The sequence below is a fragment of the Cheilinus undulatus genome, linkage group 7 (genome assembly GCF_018320785.1).
Source record: "Cheilinus undulatus linkage group 7, ASM1832078v1, whole genome shotgun sequence".
Classification (NCBI taxonomy): domain Eukaryota; kingdom Metazoa; phylum Chordata; class Actinopteri; order Labriformes; family Labridae; genus Cheilinus; species Cheilinus undulatus.
The window spans coordinates 19,628,159-19,639,633 of NC_054871.1; positions in this window are offsets into that span (position 1 = coordinate 19,628,159).

Sequence of the window (11,475 nt, forward strand, 5' to 3'; positions counted from 1 at the left end):
TTGGGTTTCGTGGGGGTGTCATTGGTTGAGAGGCGGGGTACACCCTGGACTGGTCGCCAGTCAGTTGCAGGGCTGACATAAAGAGACAGACAACCAGGTACACTCACACTCACGCTTACAGCCAACTTAGAGCCACCACTTAACCTGAGGCAACAGCGCTAACTCCTGCGTGCTGTACAGCTGACCCAAGCTTCAGCTGTATTTGAATCTTTAAGGTGTCTTCAAAATAAGAATCATTAGAGAAAGCCTCTCAGTGGGTTTGTCTACGTGTAGACGTTTTAAACCATCAAAAAATAGGCCTGCAGTGTTTAGTACAGGATCGCAGACCTCTGTACTAAATACTAAACACTTTGCAAAGTGCATTCAAGCTGAGAAGTGTTCTCAAATGCAGTACACTACTGGTGCTCCCAAAAACATCCAAGAATTCAGTATGGAACAATGGACACTTCACACCCTCAATGAATGCCATATTGGTGCATAGTGGCTGTTGTAAGGTTAGCATGCTAGTATGCTAGCTAGCATGCTAATATTATGGTAATTTAGGTGGCATTTCACCATAACCCCTAATGTCCATTTCAGACTGGACACATATGGTTCCAGTATACACTGAATGAAGTGCCTTGTAGGGAGGTTTATTGAGGTAGAGCTTATCAAGAATGACAGGGCTTTGACAGCAGGGAGATGTGGCCAACGCTCTGCAAACATGCATGCTATGAAAGCTGCACCAACAGGAGCTGGAGCAGACAGGCACAGCACACGTGCAGTAAACACGCAACCAATCTGACACAGCCTTCACCCACTAACCCTAATCCTGTAGCAATTCTCTGGTAATTAAGTGATGTTTTACCATGTAATTTCTTCAACATAAGATATTTTCTATGTAAGTTGATAATATCCTGGTAATGTCTTTATTTTGGCCCACTCAATTAAACTAAAATACCATCTAATTACCCGAGAAAGTACTAGGTCTTACTATAAAACTATAGAGTTGCGAGGTAATTAGGGCCTGCTTAAACAAACTGCTACCATATATATATTTTTGTGTGTATGTGTTGGGTATGTGACCTAAAACTAAAACCTGACCATTCTTAGAATTTTAGAAACTTTTGTTGGACATTTTTGGGCTTTTGGGAATCTTTGATCTTATTTTTTTAAGGTTTTGTTTTAGTTTTACTGTATTTTGTGGCTTTATTTATAGAGGAGGACAGCAGATAGTGTCAGAAATGGAAGAAAGAGTGATATGCGGGAAAGGAGCCACACGGAATTTGAATCCAAGCCACCTGCAGACGTGGCCATCTGCTTTTCCAATTTTACAGGTTTTTCAGTTAGAGGGCATATCACTGTACCTTGTACGCACACATTAATATTAATAATAATTCACAATGCTGAAGGATTTCCCTTTAAGAACTCTTAAGACCATTTATTTTATTTTCCCATTAATTTACTTAGAAATGGTGAGATTAAATGACTGCCAGCAGGTGTGCTGTAGGTCTATGCTATATTACAGTCTTTTTTAGCCATGATCCTCTGCTTCCATTTCCCCTGACTGATAGTTTGTGTATTTTCAGCAACTGGCAGTGCAGAAAGCAGCACTGCTGTTTATTCCTCTCTGCAGCGTTTCATTGGCAGGAGCTCTGGATTTGCACATTAAGCATGAAGTGAAGAAATGATGTTTTTTTATTTTTTTTGCATGGTCTGTGACAAAAGTTATTTTTAGAAGGTATAATTAGGAGGAACCCCTATCCAGATCAGCTGAAGCTTTCTCCAAATAAATCCTGCATGCATGTATTTATGGAAACTAAACTAATTAGTCTCTGAGGGAACCGTGCATGTATTTCATGTGGCACTGGATCAGACAAACATTTAAAGGTTCATCTAGGTCAGTAAATTGTCCTCTTGTATATCCTTTTGTGGGATTATTCAGTTCTGCCTCAGTATGAAACCTCAAGATTGAAATGTAGCAGAATCGGTTGGTCAAAGTTCATACAGGAAGGTCAAAGACCATTGTCAGGAATAAGTCTGTTTTAACAGAGGTCATTTGCCTTTATTGTTGTGCCTAGTGTAGGAGCTGCAACTGAAATGATGAAAATCTAACCTTGCAAAGCAGATGGATACGCCCATTACCATGTTTCTCACTGGCAAATCCATCTTGCAAAGCTCCCGTCGGAATTTTGTGATTTTGCTGGTACAACTTTTTAGGATTTTTTTTCTCTGTTTGACTTTATTCATTAACAGAGTCTGGCAGTTACATTCACAAAATAACCATACAGCAAACATGACTGACGAAGCAACATTACATAAATAAAACTGAAAAAAAAGGTCAGAGGTTTAATCCGGGATTCAATAATGTATATACCCTTTTTAGAAATAGTTATGTAAATGGTGGCTCCCTTTCGCTTCATTAGCTTTAGCTTAAGCTAACGTAGGTCTCTATGTAGTTAATGTTACTATGTAAGCCAATGTAGCTGTATCAGCTATGCTTTAGCAGTTTGAGCTTTAGCAAACATAGCTAAGAATTTACAAGCTAAATATGCTACGTAGGTAACTTAGCTACATGAGATTTAGGAAACCTACCATAAACTAACATACCTAATGTAGCTTTGTTGGCCATACAGTTACATTAGCTACCTAGCTTATGTAGCTTCATTCGCTTTAGCTGTAGCCACTTTTGCTGCATTAAAATGTTTTCATGGAGAGCAATCTTTCTTCTTGTAAGCAGACTGTTTAGTTGGTAAGCCTAACCAGAAGTTTAATCTGATTTTATTTTAGCCAAAAGTGACCAGAAAACTAGAGAAGTTTATAGTTTGACCAACAAAAACCACCTAATAATGTCATGAAACCGTACAAGATGGGGACATTATAAAAAAAGTTCAGCATTAGGCATCAAACACAGCTCTGTGGCCTTATTCTGAGACTGTATTGTGTTAACAGTTCATCACTAATAAAAATACTGGAACTAAAGAGCTAATCATCAAATAAAATAATTATTAACTAAACTTTGCTACATAACTGTTCATTGGTCACTCTTCTACTCTTCCTCTTTTTATGTAAGTTCACTTAACTTCTGTATTTTTTCACAAAAATTCTAGACCAAGGGAATTTTATTTTACTTTATTCTTATAAGAATATTTTCCATCAAAGAGCAGCCATGGCTCTGCATCACGTCAAGTGAAAACCAAACATTTCCTGCTGTTGCACTAAAAAACATTAACTTGCAAAATGCAAGTTGGCTTTTATTTTAAAGTACTATCAGACAGCTTACAGGAACAACCTGGGTTTAGCATCAGCAGATAGAAAATAACAATAACCTCTTATTGCGTATTAGCTATTGTCAACAGATACCTCTTGTAACACTGTAGTATAAAATTAATCCTGCATTCTAAGTAGTGTTGATGTACTCAGTATCAGCCTAGTTTTGATGACCTTTGGCACAGCCTGCTGATCTTCAGTACGGCAGCACTCCCTCTGATTTGATACTCCTTAATTTTGAAACTCTTTGGACCAGAAAATGACATCATCATCCGTGATTTCCCGAAGGACAAAAAAACACCTCCAACCAACTCAATGGGATCATCTCCAGAGCTGTTTTTAACAGCATCAGTGTTTTCCTCCTTCATGTCCTGAGACTAACAGGATTCTCTTTGACTCCTCAGTGTTAAGAGCGTCTAAGTTTGGAAGACGCCCAAAAAGAAGGGGAAGGAAAAGGAGAGAGAGAAGGTCAGTGGGAGAGCAAGAAATCTGTGTCTTATGGACAAATCGTTAATGTGGGTATGTGCTCTCTCTCTCTCGCTCCTTCTCCCTCTTGCACACGCTCACACTCTCTCTCTTAGTGGTGCATATGCCAGCCTTGCATTGCCCTCCGTGGATCAGGGTGGCCATTAAGATTCTGAAGTGCCCGCTGTGTCTTTGCAGAGAAACTGGGGATGTGCCAGCTTGGCAATTACTTTAACAACTTCAGAGTTTGATTTCTTTATTCGGCTGAACCCAGCCAGGGGTAAAACTAAGGAGAAACGTGAAAAAGAGGACTCAAAGGCAAAAGTTTAGACTGGCTCAACTATAGTTTAGAGACAGGGAGAAGAGAAAACTTTTTATCTGAAGGTAAAAACAAAATAACAAGGAGAATATCACTGCAAACAGCAGAACTTGTGCACCTTTAGTTGGAACATCATAACACACAGTGATAGTTTGTCTCCTCCAAAGCGTCCTTGAGGATGACAGAGAAACCCCTCACCTGCTGCAGACCATCAGACAGCTGAATGGCTCACATGGAAATAAGAATCATCGAATGCAGTGGGATCTAATTGCCGATGGAAGTGGCAATTATGTTGACAAGCTGGTTGATATGACAGACTCCATTATAGCCTTAAGCTTTTATTACATCTCTGCCCAGTAAATCACATCACTGGAGCGGTAAAATCATAATGACTCAGTGGAGCTCAGGCTGACAACACTGTCCCTGCTTCAAGGGGACTGGATAGAGAAATTAAAGGTGTTGAATCTTATGAACTTCAATAGATAAAGAAGAATTTAAACTCACACAACTGTACATTTTTAAGATTCTCCCCTCTGGAGACCATATTGGATATCAGCATAATGATCAACTACAGCTTAATTATACCTGCTGTTAATGTCTCTCCATAGTTGTTTTGTTGTTGACACAGTTTGTTGTTTGAGAATTCATTTATCATGAAAAGAGCAGGAGCAACATTAAATTTTCACATATGCTGGGAATTATTAAAGCCACTGGCCAAACTCTGTCAGGAGCCTTTTATTGGAATAGGTCTGGTTAGAATCTTTGTCATAAAGCACAAAAAAAGAATGACTCAGTGCATAAATTCATGCTTAAAAACTGTATTTATCCAGAAGATATATATTTGTTTCTTGCTTGTGAATTAATTTTGGCAAAGAGACAAACTTAAATCTGCACCTGCTGGCTCAAAGCTGTGGAATATCACACCATGTTGTATCATATCTAATTTTACCATAAGGTCTTGTATCACATTGCATTATATTTGATCCAGTGGTATTGTAGGGTAGTTATGTGTATCGTATGGTAAAGTATATCCGGTCTTTTATCATTTTGTTGGGTCTCCTATTGAATCATAAAGTTTGAAGGGTTTCTTATTGTCTCTTATTGTATCCTGTTGCATCATACCATCATCTTATCACATCATACAGTATTGTATGATATTGTATCATATCATATCGTATCATATCATACCATATCATAATGTTGAATTTAATTGTATCATGTTATATTTTATTTCGTATTTTACTGTACCATATCATGTTGTATTGGATTTCATATAATAAGGTAATATAGATATTGTAGGGTGTCTTATATCATATCATATTGTACATAAAGTATTGCATAATGTATCATATATCGTTCCATATCGTATTATATCATATTGTATTTTAAATCATATATTATTTTGTATTATTGTATCATGTCTTATGGTATTGTACCATACTAAATAGTATTGTAATGTATTGTCCCATTGCAAATCCTATTGTTTTCTTTTGTTTTGTATATATATATACAGTATATATATAGTAAATATAGTAAGTTAACGTATTGTTTCATAATTGATATTGATATTGTAGGGTCTCTTATGTCATTCAGTAAAGTTTGGTGTTGTGTTGTATAATATCATAACATATCATATTGCATATCAAATTGTATTGAACTGTAAAGTAATGTATTGTATTGTATTGTATTCTTATTTATCATATTGTATCAGAATTTATTGCAGTGGATGACCCCCCCCCCTCCCGGGTTCATGACAAGGGGGCTGTGGCAAGGCAAAGCAACACCAGCTGATGACTCCAGCAGTCTACTGATGTCCCCTCAGATTCAGCCATGTAATTGCAGTTCAAGGCATTTTTAGCATTTTAGAACGAACTGATCTCCCACCCCCTATAGTTGCAGTGATGCTGATATGGTATTAAAAAATATTCAAAAAAATCCTGAAAAGATTTTTCATAAAAGCCCTACTCAAACACTTTTCTTCTGTTCAATGGCATCTCTAAAGCTGAAATACGTCACATATGCTGAAAGTTTCATAACAGGGAGTGCTTTTTTTTTTAAAGAGTGTGAATGTGGTAGAGGTTTATTTGTATTTTTTAGTGTTTTAAGCTTCTGTTTGCACTTTCATCTCTGTTATATAATCATGTGTTTTGAAGTTAAGTGGCTGTACAGACAAAATTGATGAAGGATTCAATAGAAAATGTTTTACTGAAAGTACATTGTAAATATAGCCAAGTTTAAGAGGAAAACGATTTTTTCTTTAAAGCAGTTCATTAACCAGTGGCTGTCTCTCACATCAAGTTATATGCATCCATTTTCTGTTTCTATACTTGGTGCCGCTTTGTTGTATGTTGCAGGTTTCCCATAGGAGTTGAAAGAAAACCTTTTGTTGTGATTGTCTGGATGTTATTGTGATCATCTGAATATGAAGATGCAGCTCTTTGGTTCTGCAGCTGTTTTTCTGTCTCACAAGTCTTCATTTGTTTCTCTTGCTCCAGACACAATTAACTGAAGAGGAGAGAGAGCAAGAGGAAGAGAAAAAAAACATTGTTGGTAAGTGCCGGGCCTTATTAATGAAGTGAATCTTCATCCAGTCACACACAACAAATAAATGGCCGCCCCCTTGAAGCTCTTAATCGGCCCATTAGTCTTCAAGCGACCGCAGCCTCCTTTTTTTCCCCACCCCTCTTTGGCTTGTTCCCTTCAGACCGGACTGGATTCATCTATCAGCCCGTATTTGCATGCAGACCACACACGCTGACAGAGCTGAGTGCACAGCTGGAGATGCTACATCATATTTAGACCTTTACTTGTGCAATAAACACTGTTCTCCGCATCTCTAGCACGGCTCCTTTCTCTCTCTCCATCATTTAAATACACATCTCTTTCTTTTTCGCTCTTAAAGAGGAAACTCATCCATTCGAGAAGGTTTATTACATCCTCTGCTTGCATTTTAAATACTTTTGTCTTTAGTGACTCTATCATGCACTTTTTTCCCCATGCTCAAACATTTTCAAGTCGATTTTGCAGCATTTGCTGCCACTTTTGTGTCCTGATGTATGAATTCAATCTGATTCTGTGACTCATTGTAAACTCCTCTGCAGAAAAGTGACTAAATGACTGTAATGAAAGATGAATATGCTAAGTAATGACAGGCTTTGCTCTTCTTAGTCAGCCTAATTTATCACCAGACGGCGTCCTGTGTGGTTTAAAGAGCTGCACAAACACAGTCAGACTCTTAGAGAGCATGCCTGCTTATCTGTTTGTGACCTGCTCTTATTTTCCCTCCATTTTCTTCCCATTTCTCTTGCACCCTCTGCTAATTCAGCCGCTTAAAATCTCATTTCTGACACAATTAGCCTTTAGCCTATCCAAGTGCAGTCGCCTCTGGTGTTTTTTTCTTGCAGCCTTTGTGAGCATTTCCTCTTTCACTCCCTGATAAAGATCATTATTGAGGTTACTGAGAAGGAGTTTTGATCATTTACAGGAGAAAACATATTAAAGGGCCTTTTAGCAAAGCCCATTAGGAGACTTCTAAAACCCTCACTTGTTGGCACACCAGGGTTATCAATGCTACCGGGAGCCTTTAATTCATTCCTGTGCCACAAGTTTTTTAATTACATTTGACGGCAGAGGTTTCAGTGCGGCAGCAGAGCTTGGCCTAGCTGCTGTTATTTATTTTTGTGTGAAAGTCTTAACCGCAGAGCTTGCAAAATAAAAACGCTCATCATTTTCACTTTGCAGGCGAGTCGCACCATAATTTTAGTGTGTCTGCTCTGCAGCTGCCTCTAAATGGGTTTATTTTTCAAATACACGTCAGGGTAATTTTTGTTTGGTTAAGTGCACAGGGTGTGTGTGTCTCAAAGACTTATCTGAAGTTTCTGTGAGAGAAATTGTTCAGCTGTACCTTAATCTGTTTTATATCAACTTATATCCTCTCAAACTTATTATGGGATTATGGAACCTTTAAAGGGCCACTTTTCCAGTCCCTGCTGCTAAAAGTCACCCCCACGGCATGATGCTGCCACCACCATGCTTTGCTGTTGAGATGGTGATGAGCAGATCCTGCTGCCCTGATGAGTGCCTGGTGTCTTCCTGACATACCATACAACCTCTGAGCTCTGGAGTACATACCATAGCTGTGATGGCCTATGCTTGCATTACTATAGGAGAGCAAAGCACAGTGGACTGCTTTACATGTGTGTGTATTTAAATTTAAATATAACAGGTTTTGAGAACCACATTCTACACTGTCTGAAATGTAATCCTGCAAGTTTTCACCTATCAGATTGAACTCTGCTGCACAGAGCATCTCACTTTTTCCTCCACCTGCCTGATGACAGCTCCCTCCTGCTGGGATCTGCAGATCAAGGTGTTGTATCAGACAGAAGCATCTGAGTGCAAGAAGGGCAGCGTTTAGGAGGGTTATGATTGCAAATCTGAGGGTAATTATACACCAATAACTACCACAGGAGAAGACAACAAAATGAGAGAAGGTTGGAGAGATGTGATGAAAGTAAATGAAAGATGAGACTCAGGGATTGGTAAGTAGATAACCTGCGGCACTAAAGAGAGAAAAGGATCATTGTTGGCTGATTGTGTAGTGATGGTACAGTTGCTGTTACCAAGACTTTTCTGGGCTTATTTTGTTTTTGTGAGGCTCAGTGGGATGTCTTTTAAATTTAAACAAAAGTTGCCACGTACAGTCCTTTCTCTTTCCCACAGGTAGCCCCAGCAGTGTCCGAATCAATCAGGGTATTAACTCAAGGTTTTTCTGGGCCGTAGCGGTTGCTATGGCCCAGGCGGAGTATTTTTTGCTCATCAGACACAGCTGTTTTGTTTGCTTGGTTTGGGGTTCCAGGTTAGGTCGCTGGATTGTGCTTGGTAGTGGAATGATGGCCGTTCTCCTCCGCTGTCTCCTTCGTGTGCCACCTAGCCTTCTTCGTGCTTGCCGCGCCCCACACCTGTTGGTGATCTTCTAATTACGCTTCCTGTGTGCTTCAGGGGCAGTTGGAATTCACGTGCATCCTGAAAAGCAATCAATGGAACGATACACAATAAAACCATTCAACATGCAATAAAATAAATTTATACAATAAAAAGAGAATAAATCAAAACTAGTCCCATCACACCTGTGATTTGAGTCTGATGCCCAACAGATCCACTGAGCGGCAGTAAGTCCTGATGTTCCTTCCACGGTTTTGGTATGGCGTCAAGATTCGGCTTTAGGAAGAAAGCAGGGCTCATATCATCCTTCTGAGGCAGGAGAAGAGTTTTGTATCCTTCCTGGTGGGCTTTCTGCGCACTCCTGTCCAGATGGCATCGAAGAAAGGAAAGAAACTCGTGTACTCAGCTGGCCGACTGCCGACTGTGCTTCAAGTGAAACTGCAGCCTACAATTGAATATAATTTTGACAAGACACGTTCAAGTAGCTCTTTTTCCAAAACTAAGAAAACAGTCCAAACATATATCATGAAATGAATTAACAAGGTTGTCCATATATTTCTATAGACCCTTTCCCAATTAGCAACATGTACCTAGTTCAAACACCATTTTCAGTCACATGACATCTACAGCATTTGTGATCCAAATCTGTGCCTTTCTTTCTCTTTAGGTTGTGTAGATATGATAAAATAACTTTCCTTTCAGTTCTTTTTGCATTGTCTGTCTTATTTCACAGCTAAATCAACACCTGCTGAAACCCTTATTGAACAAATGTCACACTAACAGTCCCATAACACCAATTCAGTTGTGATGCTGAACGCTGATGTGACAAAGAAGACAATATCTGTGCCTGTTACTTCCTGGAACAGATGCTTTTATGTGTAGGAGTGTTTTTCTGATACTTGTAAAGTGGCTTGTTGATTAATGGGTGACTGCTAATTGGTATTATTGCATATGTGTGAACCTTCACTGTTTCTGTATGTATATGCTTGTGTCATTGTGTAGGTACCTTCTTGACAGTTTGAGTGTGTTTGTCGTGGCTCCATAATTAAAAAAAGCCAAGATGGAGGAGGAAAATGCTTCTAATTATCTTCCTCCCAGCTTGCCACATTTGTGTCCTCATTACAAGGGAATATTTGAATTAAACTTAATTAAAATTACCTCTCACACACACAATATCTTTGTGGGTGTGTTGCTCATCACTAAGGCGGTGTAGGTCTATGTTCAAACAAGAGAACACATTTAATCTCATAAAACAGTGTGGCCAAACTATCATATCACCATGTATAGTGATGCATAGTATGGTTTGATATGATCCGATAAAGTACCATGTGGTATGGAATGGTGATGTACCATATAGTGTGTTACGTTATGGTAATGTACCATGTGGTATGGTATGGTGATGTACCGTAGGGCAGTGCTTCTCAATGTGGGGGTCGGGACCCCATTGGGGGTTGTGAGACACTGAGAAGGGGTATCCTGATGCCTTAAAAAGACTAGAATATTTTTTACTTTACACATTTGCCACTTTACGTCAATTTTGCCAAAATGTCACCTGTTTCACCACTTTGCCCCACCTATTTTAACCCATTTTTGTCCATTTTAAAACCTTTCCACTATTTTTTTTCTGCCTATTTTAAACCAAATGTTGCCTATTGTTGCCACTGTAACCCATTATTGCCTATATTAACCACATTTCAGCCATTTTTAAATCCCCTTTTACCAGTTTCTAGGCTTGCTTTTGCCACTTTAACTCATTTTTGCCTTTTTTTTCTCATTTTTTTGCCACTTTTATTTCATTTTGCCCCTCCTAACTAATTTTTACTTCTTTCAAAATCGCATTTCATCCACCCACCAGTTTTTGCATTTTTAACAAGGCTACTTTCTATGGCACAATAGAATTAAAAAAAAATGATGAGTGTTTATTATTCAGGTTAAATATAAAATATGGGTATCACAGCTTAACTTTATAATGAATTTGCTGACTTCCCTGGTCCCTCAGTTTGGCTGGGCCCCAGAAAGCTCTCCCATTTATCCCCCCTTATGTGCAGCCTTGTCTGCACATGACTACTCTTGAAAGTGCATGGCTGTGTTCAACCACCTTCAGGTCCAGTGGGGGTCCCCGGTCTCTGGCACCTTTATTTTGGAGGTCGCGGACCGGAAAGGTTGAGAACCACTGCTGTAGGCTATGCTAGATGATATGGTATTGTACAGTATATAATAGTATGCTAATATACCATATGGTGCTGTGGGGTAACCTTCTTGCTGTTTGGCAACAGTGCAAACCCCTGTGCCGCCATGCAGCCCAGCAATGAAATCAAAAGGAGAAAAATTCTCTCCTTGCCCCATGCAAGGCCAACAGAGGGCACCAGAGCACACACCATGCACTATTAAAAGTATATTGTAAACAAACTCTATGTACTTGAAACATATTTGTTAGCCTTGTAAAATGGTACTTTCTGCATGAAAAACAAGAACTACAGCCCATTGTTATTTGCTTC